Source organism: Salvelinus fontinalis, chromosome 18 (genome assembly GCF_029448725.1).
Source record: "Salvelinus fontinalis isolate EN_2023a chromosome 18, ASM2944872v1, whole genome shotgun sequence".
Lineage (NCBI taxonomy): Eukaryota > Metazoa > Chordata > Actinopteri > Salmoniformes > Salmonidae > Salvelinus > Salvelinus fontinalis.
The window spans coordinates 51788104-51804327 of NC_074682.1; the positions used below are offsets into that span (position 1 = coordinate 51788104).

Below are 16224 nucleotides of genomic sequence, written 5' to 3' on the forward strand. Positions count from 1 at the left end.
AAACTCGGACAAAACAGAGATGCTTGTTCTAGGTGCCAAGAAACAAAGATATCTTCTGTTGAATCTGACAATTAATCTTGATGGTTGTACAGTCGTCTCAAATAAAACTGTGAAGGACCTTGGCGTTACTCTGGACCCTGATCTCTCTTTTGACGAACATATCAAGACTGTTTCAAAGACATCTTTTTTCCATCTACGTAACATTGCAAAAATCCGAGATTTTCTGTCCAACAATGATGCAGAAAAATTAATCTATGCTTTTGTTTCTTCTAGGTTAGACTACTGCAATGCTTTCCTTTCCGGCTATCCAGGATACAGCACTAAATAAACTTCAGTTAGTGCTAAATACGGCTGCTAGAATCCTGACTAGAACCAAAAAATTTGATCATATTACTCCAGTGCTAGCCTCCTTACACTGGCTTCCTGTTAAGGCGAGCGCTGATTCCAAGGTTTTACTGCTAACCCACAAAGCATTACATGGGCTTGCTCCTACCTATCTTTCCGATTTGGTCCTGCCATACATACCTACATGTACGCTATGGTTACAAGACCCAGGCCTCCTAATTGTCCCTAGAATTTCTAAGCAAATAGCTGGAGGCAGGGCTTTCTCCTATAGAGCTCCATTTTTATGGAATGGTCTGCCTACCCATGTGAGAGACGCAGACTCGGTCTCAAACTTTAAGTATTTTTTGACGACTCATCTCGTCACTAGGTCCTATGATTGAGTGTAGCCTGGCCCAGGAGTGTGAAGGTGAACGGAAAGGCACTGGAGCAACGAACCACCCTTGCTGTCTCTCCCCTCTCTCCACTGGGATTCTCTGCCTCTAACCCTATTACAGGGGCTGAGTCACTGGCTTACTGGTGCTCTTCCATGCCGTCCCTAGGAGGGGTGCGCCACTTGAGTGGGTTGAGTCACTGACGTGGTCTTCCTGTCTGGGTTGGCGCTCCCCCTTGGGTTGTGCCGTGGCAGAGATCTTTGTGGGCTATATTCGGCCTTGTCTCAGGATGGTAAGTTGGTGGTTGAAGGTATCCCTCTAGTGGTGTGGAGGCTGTGATTTGGCAAAGTGGGTGGGGATATATCCTGCCTGTTTGGCCTGGTCCGGGGGAGCCACAGTGTCTCCTGACCCCTCCTGTCTCAGCCTCCAGTATTTATGCTGCAGTAGTTTATGTGTCGGGGGGCTAGGGTCAGTCTGTTATATCTGGAGTATTTCTCCTGTCTTATCCGGTGTCCTGTGTGAATTTAAGTATGCTCTCTTTAATTCTCAATTTCTCTCTTTCTTTCTTTCTCTCTCTCATAGGACCTGAGCCCTAGGACCATGCCTCAGCACTACCTGGCATGATGACTCCTTGTTGTCTCCAGTCCACCTGGCCGTGCTGCTGCTCCAGTTTCAACTGTTCTGCCTGCGGCTATGGAACCCTGACCTGTTCACTGTGATAACTATTATTTTACCATGCAGGTCATTTATGAACATTTGAACATCTTGGCCATGTTCTGTTATAATCTCCACCCGGCACAGCCAGAAGAGGACTGGCCACCCCTCATAGCCCGGTTCCTCTCTAGGTTTCTTCCTAGGTTTAGGCCTTTCTAGGGAGTTTTTCCTAGCCACCTTGCTTCTACACCTGTATTGCTTGCTGTTTGGGGTTTTAGGCTGGGTTTCTGTACAGCACATTGATATATCAGCTGATTTAAGAAGGGCTATATAAATACATTTTATTTTATTTTATTTGTACATGTAGGTAGGGGTAAAGTGACTACGCATTGATAATAAACAGAAAGTAGCAGCAGTGTTAAAACAAAATGTAAATAGTCCGGGTCGCCATTTGAGTAATTGTTTTGCATTCTTATGGCTTGGGGGTAGAAGCTTTTAGGGAGCCTTTTCGATCTAGACTGGGCGCTCCGGTACCACTTGCCGTTCAGTTGCAGAGAGAACAGTCTATGACATGGGTTACTGGAGTCTTTGACAATTTTTAGGCCTTCCTCTGACACCGCCTAGTATATAAGTCCTGGATGGCAGGAAGTTTGGCTCCAGATATGTACTGGGCTGTAGGCACTACGCTCTGTAGTGCCTTACGGTCGGAGGCCGAGCAGTTTCAATACCAGGCGGTGATGCAACCGGTCAGGATGCTCTCGATGATGCAGCTGTAGAACTTTTTGAGGATTTGGGGACCCATTCCAAATCTTTTCAGTCTCCTGAGGGGGTAAAGGTTTGGTCGTGCCCTCTTCATGACTGTCTTGGTGTGTTTGGCCCATGATAGTTTGTTGGTGATATGGACACCAAGGAACTAGAAACTCTCTTCCCGCTCCACTGCAGCCTCGTTGATGTTAATGGGGCGTGTTTGGCCCTCATTTCCTGTAGTCCACGATCATATCCTTTGTCTTGCTGACGTTGAGGGAGAGGTTGTGGTCTTTACACAACACGGTCAGGTCTCTGACCTCCTCCCTATAGGCTGTCTCATCGTTGTTAGTGATCAGGCCTAACACTGTTGTGTCGTCAGCAAATTTAATGATGGTGTTGGAGTCGTGCTTGGCTACGCTGCTGTGGGTGAACAGGGAGTACAGGAGGGGACTAAGCACGCACCCCTGAGGGTTCCCCGTGTTGAGGATCAGCGTGGCAGATGTGTTGTTACCTACCCTTATCACCTGGGGTGTGGTAAGGGTAGGCAGGTCCAGCATCCAGTTGCAGATGGAGGTGTTTAGTCCCAGGGTCCTTAGCTTAGTGATAAGCTGTGTGGGCACTATAGTGTTCAACGCTGAGCTGTAGTCAATGAACAGCATTCTCACATTGGTGTTCCTTTTGTCCAGGTGGGAAAGGGCAGCGTGGAGTGCGATTGAGATTGTGTCATCTGTGTATCTGTTGGGGTGGTATGTGAATTGGAATGGGTCTAGGGTTTTTGGGATAATGGTATTGATGTGAGCCATGACCAGCCTTTCAAAGAACTTCAAGGCTACCGCCATGAGTGCTATGTGGCGGTAGTCATTTAGGCAGGTTACCCTCGCTTTCTTAGGCACAGGGACTATGGTGGTCTGCTTGAAACATGTAGATATTACAGACTCGGTCAGGGAGAGGTTGAAATTGTCAGTGAAGACACTTGCCAGTTGGTCCACGCATGCTCTGAGTACACGTCCTGGTTATCAGTCTGGCCCTGCAGGCCTTGTGAATGTTGACGTGCTTTAAGGTCTTGGTCACATCGACTACGGAGAGCGTGATCACACAGTCATCCAGATAAGCTGGTGCTCTCATGCATGCTTCAGTGTTACTTGCCTCGAAGCGAGCATAAAAGGAATTTAGCCCATCTGGTAGGCTCGTGTCGCTGGGCAGCTCGTGGCTGTGTTTCCCTTTGTAGTCCGCAATAGTTTGCAAGCCCTGCCACATCCGACTAGGGTCAGAGCCGGTGTAGTAGGATTCAATCTTCGTCCTGTTTTGACGCTTTGCCTGTTTTATGGTTCATCTGAGGGCATAGCAGGATTTCTTATAAGCATCCGGATTAGTGTCCCACTCCTTGAAAGCGGCAGCTCTAACCTTTTGCTCGGTCTGGATGTCTGCTGTAACCCATGACTTCTGGTTGGGATACGTACGTACAGTCACTGTGGAGACGACGTCGTCGATGCACTTAGTGATGAAGCCGGTGACTGATGTGGTGTACTCCTCAATGCCATTGGATGAATCCCCCGTAGCATGTTGGCTGGACTACATTGGTGATTTCACACCTTCCCTGAGATCTCAAGCCAACTGTAACTCAGATTTACAGTATCTTGTTGGCTTTGAGTGGTGTGTGTTGTTGTGGGGAAGGTTGTGAGTTCATGCTCCAGACGGGGCAGAACTGAATAAACTCTGTTCATTAGTTGGCCTAGCGGGCAGTCTAAGCATCTGACTGCAGTTGATGAGGTAACTATTTAGTAGCACTGCACAATGAGACAGGAAATCAGTTCACTGCGACAGCAGGGAGAGGTAGAAACAGACAAAATAGAAGAGTTTTAGAGGATACATATTATTCACTCAGATATGAAGATAACTCAAACATGCTGAAGTGATTTCAGAAATAATGATGAATTGTTTATCTTTAAAAAAAAGTGAGAAAAGTACAGTGGTCTTGAGCGTGAGAGGTCTTGAAAGTTCCACCACCATCAGTTCCACCACCCACATATGCGATGACATCACCTGGTTTCAATGATGTTTCTAGAGACAAGATCTCTCTCATCATCACTCAATACCTAGGTTTACCTCCACTGTATTCACATCCTACCATACCTTTGTCTGTACATTATTCCTTTAAACTATTTTATCGCCCCCAGAAACTTCCTTTTACTCTCTGCTCTAGTAGCTCTAGGCGACCAATTCTCATAGCTTTTAGCCGTACCCTTATCGTACTTATCCTCTGTTCCTCTGGTGATGTAGAGGTGAATCCAGGCCCTGCAGTACCTGGCTCCACTCCTATTCCCCAGGCGCTCTCTTTTGATGACTTCTGTAACCGTAATAGCCTTGGCTTCATGCATGTTAACATTAGAAGCCTCCTCCCTAAGTTTGTTTTGTTCACTGCTTTAGCACACTCTACCAACCCGGATGTTTTAGCCGTGTCTGAATCCTGGCTTAGAAAGACCACCAAAAATTCAGACATTTTTATCCCCAATTACAATATTTTCAGACAAGATAGAACGGCCAAAGGGGGTGGTGTTGCAATCTACTGCAAAGACTGCCTGCAGAGTTCTGTTATACTATCCAGGTCTGTTCCCAAACAATTTGAACTTCTACTTTTAAAAATCCACCTCTCTAAAAACAAGTCTCTCACCGTTGCCGCCTGCTATAGACCACCCTCTGCCCCCAGCTGTGCTCTGGACACTATATGTGAACTGATTGCCCCCCATCTATCTTCAGAGCTCGTGCTGCTAGGCGACCTAAATTTGAACATGCTCAACACCCCAGCCACCCTACAATCTAAGCTTGATGCCCTCAATCTCACACAAATTATCAATGAACCTACCAGGTACCACCCCAATTCCGTAAACACGGGTACCCTCATAGATATCATCCTAACAAACTTGCCCTCCAAATACACCTCTGCTGTTTTCAACCAAGATCTCAGCGATCACTGCCTCATTGCCTGCATCCGTAATGGGTCAGCGGTCAAACGACCTCCACTCATCACTGTCAAACGCTCCCTGAAACACTTCAGCGAGCAAGCCTTCCTAATCGACCTGGCCGGGGTATCCTGGAAGGATATTGATCTCATCCCGTCAGTAGAGGATGCCTGGTCATTTTTTAAAAATGCCTTCCTCACCATCTTGAATAAGCATGCCCCATTCAAGAAATTTAGAACCAGGAACAGATATAGCCCTTGGTTCTCTCCTGACCTGACTGCCCTTAACCAACAGAAAAACATCCTATGGCGTTCTGCATTAGCATCGAACAGCCCCCGTGATATGCAACTTTTCAGGGAAGCCAGAAACCAATATACACAGGCAGTTAGAACAGCCAAGGCTAGCTTTTTCAAGCAGAAATTTGCTTCCTGCAACACAAATTCAAAAAAGTTCTGGGACACCGTAAAGTCCATGGAGAATAAGAACACCTCCTCCCAGCTTCCAACCGCTCTGAAGATAGGAAACACTGTCACCACCGACAAATCCACTATAATTGAGAATTTCAATAAGCATTTTTCTACGGCTGGCCATGCTTTCCACCTGGCTACCCCTACCCCGGACAACAGCACTGCCCTCCCCTCTGCTACTCGCCCAAGCCTTCCCCATTTCTCTTTCTCCCAAATACAGTCAGCTGATGTTCTTAATGAGCTGCAAAATCTGGACCCTTACAAATCAGCCGGGCTAGATAATCTGGACCCTTTCTTTCTAAAACTATCTGCTGAAATTGTTGCCACCCCTATTACTAGCCTCTTCAACCTCTCTTTCGTGTCGTCTGAGATCCCCAAAGATTGGAAAGCAGCTGCGGTTATCCCCCTCTTCAAAGGAGGGGACACCCTTGACCTTAACTGCTACAGACCTATATCTATCCTACCCTGCCTTTCTAAGGTCTTCGAAAGCCAAGTCAACAAACAGATTACCGACCATTTCGAATCACACCACACCTTCTCCGCTATGCAATCTGGTTTCAGAGCTGGTCATGGATGCACCTCAGCCACGCTCAAGGTCATAAACGATATCGTAACCGCCATCGATAGGAAACAATACTGTGCAGCCGTATTCATTGACCTGGCCAAGGCTTTTGACTCTGTCAATCACCACATCCTCATTGGCAGACTCGACAGCCTTGGTTTCTCTAATGATTGCCTCGCCTGGTTCACCAACTACTTCTCTGATAGAGTTCAGTGTGTCAAATCGGAGGGTCTGTTGTCCGGGCCTCTGGCAGTCTCTATGGGGGTGCCACAGGGTTCAATTCTTGGACCGACTCTCTTCTCTGTTTACATCAATGATATCGCTCTTGCTGCTGGTGATTCTCTGATCCACCTCTACGCAGACGACACTATTCTGTATACTTCTGGCCCTTCTTTTGACACTGTGTTAACAACCCTCCAGGCGAGCTTCAATGACATACAACTCTCCTTCCGTGGCCTCCAACTGCTCTTAAATACAAGTAAAACCAAATGCATGCTCTTCAACCGATCGCTGCCTGCTCCTGCCCGCCTGTCCAACATCACTACTTTGGACGGCTCTGACTTAGAATATGTGGACAACTACAAATACCTAGGTGTCTGGTTAGACTGTAAACTCTCCTTCCAGACCCACATCAAACATCTACAATCCAAAGTCAAATCTAGAATTGGCTTCCTATTCCGCAACAAAGCATCCTTTACTCATGCTGCCAAACATACCCTTGTAAAACTGACCATCCTACCAATCCTCGACTTCGGTGATGTCATTTACAAAATAGCCTCCAAAACCCTACTCAATAAATTGGATGCAGTCTATCACAGTGCCATCCGTTTTGTCACCAAAGCCCCATATACTACCCACCACTGCGACCTGTACACTCTCGTTGGCTGGCCCTCGCTTCATACTCGTCGCCAAACCCACTGGTTCCAGGTCATCTACAAGACCCTGCTAGGTAAAGTCCCCCCTTATCTCAGCTCGCTGGTCACCATAGCAGCACCTACCTGTAGCACGCGCTCCAGCAGGTATATCTCTCTAGTCACCCCCAAAACCAATTCTTCCTTTGGACGCCTCTCCTTCCAGTTCTCTGCTGCCAATGACTGGAACGAACTACAAAAATCTCTGAAACTGGAAACACCTATCTCCCTCACTAGCTTTAAGCACCAGCTGTCAGAGCAGCTCATAGATTACTGCACCTGTACATAACCCATCTACAATTTAGCCCAAACAACTACCTCTTTACCTACTGTATTTATTTATTTATTTATTTTGCTCCTTTGCACCCCATTATTTCTGTCTCTACTTTGCACTTTCTTCCAATTGCAAACCAACCATTCCAGTGTTTTTTTAGTTTTTATTTTACTTGCTGTGTTGTACTCACTTCGCCTCCATGGCCTTTTATATTTTTATTTATTTATACATATATCTGTTTGCCTTCACCTCCCTTATCTCACCTCACTTGCTCACATTGTATATAGACTTATTTTTTTCACTGTATTATTGACTATATGTTTGTTTTTACTCCATGTGTAACTATGTGTTGTTGTATGTGTCGAACTGCTTTGCTTTATCTTGGCCAGGTCGCAATTGTAAATGAGAACGTGTTCTCAATTTGCCTACCTGGTTAAAATAAAGGTTAAATAAATTAAAAAAAAAGTAAGGGGGAAAAGGACATGCCTGTGTGTGTGCATTTGCATGTGTGTGTGTGTGTGTGTGTGTGTGTGTGTGTGTGTGTGTGTGTGTGTGTGTGTGTGTGTGTGTGTGTGTGTGTGTGTGTGTGTGTGTGTGTGTGTGTGTGATTTATATGAGAGTGTGAACTTACCCTACCAAACAAACACATTATGAATTCTCCACATCTGTGTGTTTGTGACGTCGCCCCCTTGTGGAAGGAATGCACTACACATAACACTCTTCTCTTACTGGCTGACAAAGCTCCACACAACCTTGTCAGCAAAACAGGCCAAATCCTCTAAAGCGCCTTAACAATGGACAATTAAACAAAAAATAACAGGAATTAAGGACATTTCAGCAAAACTCCAGACATTATACCAGACTTCCTTTGCTGTTATTAGTTAGCTGTTTGTTTGTAATGGACTCGTGGAGGCTTACCATTGGCTACAAGGAGAGTCCTAAGGCTTGACGTGTCTTTCAATTGTCCTTCGGACCTCATAGACCTGGCTGTAACATAACCCACTTTTCACACACCTTGTAACATTGACAGAACACACGTTGAAGACTTGCTATTGTCTTTCTGTGGTGCTGCTGACTGACCAGAAGCATTTCTACTAAAAAGGTTAATTGAGTCTCAGCAGAATCCTATGGATCTGGTTAAAGTCCTACTTATGAGCCGTTTGCTCTGTGTGTGTATGTGTGTGTGTGCGTGTGTGACCCAGTCTAATGAAGGACGTGTGAATATAAAACGAGAGGAAAGTAAAACGTGCAGTATGACGTTAAGACTAGAATAAGTTTTTTACGCAGTCGCCTACATCAATGCCTAACACATATCTGAGGTTGGAAAAGGTAGGCTGGAAATGGTAAGGGGACTACTGTAAAGAACAGAGTACACTACAGTTGTGTATTGTATCACCTGCATGTTTTAAAATTAAGTCCCATTTCAACAGAATTAGCATCAGTTTGAGTTTGGATGGTAACAGGTAGTAAAATGCCAGACAAGTGAATACAGCCAGTCAGCCAGACAACCAGCTAGTCAGTCAGTCAGTCAGTCAGAATGAGTCTGTCAGTCAGTTAGTCAGTCAGTAAGCAGCCAGTCAATCAATCAGTCAGTCAGTCAGCCAGAATGAGGCTGTCAGCCAGTCAGTCAGTAAACAGTCAGTCAGTCAGCCAGAATGAGGCTGTCAGCCAGTCAGTCAGTCAGTAAATAGTCAGTCAGTCAACCAGAATGAGGCTGTCAGCCAGTCAGTCAGTCAGTCAACAGTCAGTCAGTCAGTCAGTCAGTCAGAGTGAGGCTCTGAGAGCCAATAAGCTGTAATTGGTGTAACACAGTGCTATTAGTCTGTGAGTTAGAGGCAAGCATTTGTAGGCTATAACATTAGGTGCAGTCTAATTGACAACACATCTGTGGTTCTCTGTCAGTCAAATCAGCATTAAATCTGTTTTTATGGAGTGTGTGGGCGTGCGAGCGCCGTGCACAAGCGTATGTGTGTGCACAATGATGTGTATATGTGTGTATTAGCCGTACTGTGGTATAGTGATGCACCGACATCACATCTATCATCTAGGTATCTTTCCTCTCCTCCCTTGGGCCACACCTAAAACAATTAGACTTCATTGAAGTGGCAGTATTCCAGTCTGGGAGAAAGATACTATGGATGGCTATCTTTTACCAGTCTTCCAGAGAGAGAGACTTCTACCAGATAATTCTCTGTCTAGGAATATGTAGTCCAGGGTAAATCCGCTCACTCATACAATCCGTTTCCATTCAGGTCAGAGTTCACCGACACATGGCTTAAAGCTGTCTCTGTATCGAAAAGCAATGTGCTGAATGAGATGTTATTACTGATATAGAAACTAGGGCAGATGAAATGGTTTGTAGCTACAGTATAGCTCATGGGAGTTTTAAACACCAGATGGTTATTTTTGTAATAATCACACATATTCATTTCATTATTTTCTTGACCTGGAGTGATCTTTAAGTCAACTTTAATTTACACCAAGGGAACAACAATTATTTACTTTTATAGGGAACCTAACATTTTCACTGGACACTAATAACAGGACATTCTGAAATATAATTATGAAGAAACCAATAGAGAAAACAATGGTGGATCTGTCTCACTAACGCAGCCTGGGTTTTTAGAATGGTTGGGATATTTGTAGAGAGAGAGAGAGAGAGATGTGTTTAAAACGCTAGCCAAACATTTGCTATACTGGATCAACTGTTAGAGGAACAAACACAGCATCCAGGACAGGCAAGACACAGATCCCACACAGTCAGGCAGTCACAACCAGGGACATGTGGCAGGAGAAAAGGAGGTTGTCTTGTCTCAGTCTTCCGGCCTCTAGCCTAGAGAGTTTACCTGTGGAAGCAGCACAGGCAGAGTAGTAGTAGTGCTTTAACTAACTTCAGCTATGTGGATGTGTCTCTAGACTCTAGAGAGTTTACCTGTGGAAGCAGCACAGGCAGAGTAGTAGTAGTGCTTTAATTAACTTCAGCTATGTGGATGTGTCTCTAGACTCTAGAGAGTTTACCTGTGGAAGCAGCACAGGCAGAGTAGTAGTAGTGCTTTAACTAATGTCAGCTATGTGGATGTGTCTCTAGACTCTAGAGAGTTTATGTGATTATGTGTGAGCTAATTATGTGTGAGCTAATATGATTAGCATGAGGTTGTAAGTAACATGAAAATGTTTTTTCTTAGTTTGAAAAAGTAAGAAAAAATGTATGCTCTGGATAAAACCGTCTGCTAAAAGGATTTAAAAGAATGTGTTATTTAATACGTTTCTATAGGCTATAGTAGTAAAGGCCAAATTCTATATTTTATGAAAAAAAAACAAATATGTAATTTTTTTAAACCTAAAGGGATCCTAAAATTCTAAATCAAATGACTAAATGATCCATGGTATGACCATCTTAAAACAATTCCATATGTTAGCTTAGTACCCTCCTTTTAGAGGCTAAAACATCTACATTATTAGTATTTTTTAAAGAAGAAACAACACAACGATACTGGATATTCAGAACCAGGAAAGAAACACATCTGATACAAAAAAAAAGACAAATCTAAACTGTTGCGCCTCCGGCCTTGTTCATCTGAGTAGGCAGAAACGTGCCTGTATCCCTCTCCGGTCTGCATGTGAGACAGTCAGAGAAAACAGATCAGCCGATCTGTCTTTCGTGTCAGCTGAGAGGCAGGAAGCGTAGCCCAGCCCAGTACTGCTGCTGCGGTACTTCCTCCAGCCGTCTGAGGCCTGCTTGTTAGATTAGGAGTTCTAGTGAGAAAGAGCTGTTTGCTGACTGGCCGCTCCACTGTGCTCTGCTCGGTCGGACAGTCAGCTGCTTGCACAGTAGCTATAGGAATTATTCCAATACTGTAGATACTAGCTATAGATACTACCTGTAGATAATAGCTATAGATACTACCTGTAGATACTAGCTATATATATTACCTGTAGATACTAGCTGTATATATTACCTGGAGATACTAGCTGTATATACTACCTGTAGATACTAGCTGTATATATTACCTGTAGATAATAGCTACAGATACTACCTGTAGATACTAGCTATATATATATATTACCTGTAGATACTAGCTGTATATATTACCTGGAGATACTAGCTGTATATACTACATGTAGATACTAGCTGTATATACTACCTGTAGATACTAGCTGTATATACTACCTGTAGATACTAGCTATAGATACTACCTGTAGATACTAGCTATAGATACTAGCTATAGATACTACCTGTAGATACTACCTGTAGATACTACCTGTAGATACTACCTGTAGATACTAGCTATATAGATACTACCTGTAGATACTAGCTGTATATACTACCTGTAGATACTAGCTATAGATACTACATGTAGATACTAGCTATATTTAGTAGCTATAGATACTAGCTGCATATACTACCTGTAGATACTAGCTATAGATGCTACATGTAGATACTAGCTATATTTAGTAGCTATAGATACTAGCTGTATATACTACCTGTATATACTAGCTATAGATACTACATGTAGATACTAGCTATAGATACTAGTTATAGATACTAGCTATAGATACTACCTGTAGATACTACCTGTAGATACTACCTGTAGATACTACCTGTAGATACTAGCTATATAGATACTACCTGTAGATACTAGCTGTATATACTACCTGTAGATACTAGCTATAGATACTACATGTAGATACTAGCTATATTTAGTAGCTATAGATACTAGCTGCATATACTACCTGTAGATACTAGCTATAGATGCTACATGTAGATACTAGCTATATTTAGTAGCTATAGATACTAGCTGTATATACTACCTGTATATACTAGCTATAGATACTACATGTAGATACTAGCTGTATATACTATCTGTAGATACTAGTTGTATATACTACCTGTAGATACTAGCTATATTTAGTAGCTATAGATACTAGCTATATATACTACCTGTAGATACTAGCTATAGATACTACATGTAGATACTAGCTATAGATACTACCTATATATACTACCTGTAGATACTAGCTATAGATACTACCTGTATTTACTAGCTATAGATACTAGCTATAGATACTAGTTATAGATACTAGCTGTATATACTACCTGTAGATTCTAGCTATAGATACTACATGTAGATACTAGCTATAGATACTACCTGTATATACTACCTGTAGATACTAGCTATAGATACTACCTGTAGATACTAGCTATAGATACTACCTGTATATACTACCTGTAGATACTAGCTATAGATACTACCTGTATTTACTAGCTATAGATACTAGCTATAGATACTAGTTATAGATACTAGCTGTATATACTACCTGTAGATACTAGCTATAGATACTACCTGTAGATACTAGCTATAGATACTACCTGTATATACTACCTGTAGATACTAGCTATAGATACTACCTGTATTTACTAGCTATAGATACTAGCTATAGATACTAGTTATAGATACTAGCTGTATATACTACCTGTAGATACTAGTTATAGACACTACCTGTATATACTACCTGTAGATACTAGCTATAGATACTACCTGTATTTACTAGCTATAGATACTAGCTATAGATACTAGTTATAGATACTAGCTGTATATACTACCTGTAGATACTAGCTATAGATATTACATGTAGATACTAGCTATAGATACTAGTTATAGATACTAGCTGTATATACTACCTGTAGATACTAGCTATAGATACTACATGTAGATACTAGCTATAGATACTACATGTAGATACTAGCTATAGATACTACCTGTATTTACTAGCTATAGATACTAGCTATAGATACTAGTTATAGATACTAGCTGTATATACTACCTGTAGATACTAGCTATAGATAATACATGTAGATACTAGCTATAGATACTAGTTATAGATACTACCTGTATATACTACCTGTAGATACTAGCTATAGATACTACCTGTATTTACTAGCTATAGATACTAGCTATAGATACTAGTTATAGATACTAGCTGTATATACTACCTGTAGATACTAGCTATATATACTACATGTAGATACTAGCTATAGATACTAGTTATAGATACTAGCTGTATATACTACCTGTAGATACTAGCTATAGATACTACATGTAGATACTAGCTATAGATACTAGTTATAGATACTACATGTAGATACTAGCTATAGATACTACATGTAGATACTAGCTATAGATACTACCTGTATATACTACCTGTAGATACTAGCTATAGATACTACCTGTATTTACTAGCTATAGATACTAGCTATAGATACTAGTTATAGATACTAGCTGTATATACTACCTGTAGATACTAGCAATAGATACTACATGTAGATACTAGCTATAGATACTAGTTATAGATACTAGCTGTATATACTACCTGTAGATACTAGCTATAGATACTAGTTATAGATACTAGCTGTATATACTACCTGTAGATACTAGCTATAGATACTAGTTATAGATACTAGCTGTATATACTACCTGTAGATACTAGCTATAGATACTACATGTAGATACTAGCTATAGATACTACATGTAGATACTAGCTATAGATACTACCTGTATTTACTAGCTATAGATACTAGCTATAGATACTAGTTATAGATACTAGCTGTATATACTACCTGTAGATACTAGCTATAGATACTACATGTAGATACTAGCTATAGATACTACCTGTATTTACTAGCTATAGATACTAGCTATAGATACTAGTTATAGATACTAGCTGTATATACTACCTGTAGATACTAGCTATAGATACTACATGTAGATACTAGCTATAGATACTAGTTATAGATACTAGCTGTATATACTACCTGTAGATACTAGCTATAGATACTACATGTAGATACTAGCTATAGATACTACATGTAGATACTAGCTATAGATACTAGTTATAGATACTAGCTGTATATACTACCTGTAGATACTAGCTATAGATACTACATGTAGATACTAGCTATAGATACTACATGTAGATACTAGCTATAGATACTACCTGTATTTACTAGCTATAGATACTAGCTATAGATACTAGTTATAGATACTAGCTGTATATACTACCTGTAGATACTAGCTATAGATACTACATGTAGATACTAGCTATAGATACTAGTTATAGATACTAGCTGTATATACTACCTGTAGATACTAGCTATAGATACTACATGTAGATACTAGCTATAGATACTACATGTAGATACTAGCTATAGATACTACCTGTATTTACTAGCTATAGATACTAGCTATAGATACTAGTTATAGATACTAGCTGTATATACTACCTGTAGATACTAGCTATAGATACTACATGTAGATACTAGCTATAGATACTAGTTATAGATACTAGCTGTATATACTACCTGTAGATACTAGCTATAGATACTACATGTAGATACTAGCTATAGATACTACATGTAGATACTAGCTATAGATACTACCTGTATTTACTAGCTATAGATACTAGCTATAGATACTAGTTATAGATACTAGCTGTATATACTACCTGTAGATACTAGCTATAGATACTACATGTAGATACTAGCTATAGATACTAGTTATAGATACTAGCTGTATATACTACCTGTAGATACTAGCTATAGATACTAGTTATAGATACTAGCTGTATATACTGCCTGTAGATACTAGCTATATGTCACGATCGTGTTGACGTGAAAGAGAGGACCAGGGCGCAACATGACTTGAATACATCTTCTTTTTTATTATAACGACGAAGATGAACACGTAACACTTATACCAACTAACAAAACAACAAACGATCGTGAAACTTAAAACGCAAGTGCACACACAAACTACTTAGGTACGACATATACAATTACCCACATCAAACGAAAGCCTATGGCTACCTTAAATATGGCTCCCAATCAGAGACAACAGAAATCAGCTGTCTCTAATTGGGAACCCATTCAGGCAACCATAGACTTTCCTAGACAACTACACCCAACATAGACATAGCTAGACACATACACTCAACACAAACCCATACACTACACCCAACACCCCCTTTACCATATAACTACCCAAAACCGACAAAACACAAACATTCCCCATGTCACACCCTGACCTAACTAAAACAATAAAGAAAACAAAGAATACTAAGGCCAGGGCGTGACACTATATGTATTAGCTATAGATACTAGCTATAGATCCTAGTTATAGATACTAAACTATACATATGTATATGTATGTGGACATCCCTTCCAATTAGTGGATTTGCTTATTTCAGCCACACCCGTTGCTGACAGGTGTATTATATCGAGCACACCACCTTCCAATCTCCATAGACAAACATTGGCCTTACTGAAGAGCTCAGTGACTTTCAATGTGGCACCGTCATAGGATGCTACCTTTCCAACAAGTCAATTCATAAAATTTCTGCCCTGCTAGTGCTGTTATTGTGAAGTGGAAACGTCTAGGAGCAACAACGGCTCAGCCGCGAAGTGGTAGGCCACACTAGCTCACAGAACGGAACCACCGAGTGCTGAAGCGTTTTTTCGGGGGGGGGGGGGGGGGATTTTATTCCTATATCCCCTTTAGTCTTCTCTCAGAATGTGATATTGTTCCTTACAGGTTTGGGGCCTAATAGCCATGAGAGTTAGCAGGAACAGGCTCTTTCTGAATGAGTCTGGGTGAGTAAACAGAGAGCCATTGAACACAGCTAAGCCAGTCAGTCTAATGTTGTTTACTGGAACCCTGCCAGGCTGCAACTGGCTGAATAAAGCACATGATGGAGCAGGGAGTGCAGGGGGCATGGTCGGCCGGTCTCCCCCCACTGAGAAGGCCCCCACTGGGGAGAGACGCCTGAGGTGAGGTGGTGCATGGGTGGTTTGGTTACACACACACGATCGCACACGCAAACAACCCGTACCAATAAGAAATCTGTTAAGCCACTCAAAACTTATATTTTAGTCAATT

General features: G+C 41.7%; 1 pseudogene; it reads left to right on the forward strand.

Annotated features, from left to right (window-relative positions):
- LOC129816056 (uncharacterized) overlaps positions 1–16224 on the forward strand; it is a 122920-nt pseudogene that overhangs the window by 19197 nt on the left and 87499 nt on the right.